General features: G+C 52.9%; 1 pseudogene; it reads left to right on the top strand.

The window, feature by feature from the left end:
* LOC107184895 overlaps positions 1–465 on the top strand; it is a 28440-nt pseudogene that overhangs the window by 26330 nt on the left and 1645 nt on the right.

Raw genomic sequence — 465 nt, 5'->3', positions numbered from 1 at the left:
CGAACAGGGCCTTCTGTGCCCGAGCGCCCACAGCTCGAGCTCAGCCTGAGTCGGAGCAGGCTTCCAGGTCTTCGCTGGGGAAATTTGTGCCGTTGCCCAGGCTCGGTGTGTATTCCCATCCTCACTTCTTCCCTCTGCGCAGCGAGCGTGGAAAACTCTGAGCCTTAGGAGCTGAGAAAAGTCAACCCAGGAGGGAAAAAGCATGCAGAGACATGAAGGGCCTCTGTTCTGGAAATGCCCTAGCCGGTTTGGCTCAGTGGATAGAGCGTCGGCCTGCAGTCTCAAGGGTCCCAGGTTCGAGTCCGGTAAAAGCACATGCGCCTGTGTTGCGGGCACATCCCCAGTGGGGAGTGTGCAGGAGGCAGCTGATCGATGTTTCTCTCTCATCGATGTTTCTAACTCTCTATCTCTCTCCTTTCCTCTCTGTAAAAAATCAATAAAATATATTTAAAAAAAAAAGAGTTC

Source organism: Myotis davidii, unplaced genomic scaffold (genome assembly GCF_000327345.1).
Source record: "Myotis davidii unplaced genomic scaffold, ASM32734v1 scaffold8, whole genome shotgun sequence".
In the NCBI taxonomy this organism is placed as follows: domain Eukaryota; kingdom Metazoa; phylum Chordata; class Mammalia; order Chiroptera; family Vespertilionidae; genus Myotis; species Myotis davidii.
This window is presented reverse-complemented; position numbering and strand designations above follow the sequence as displayed.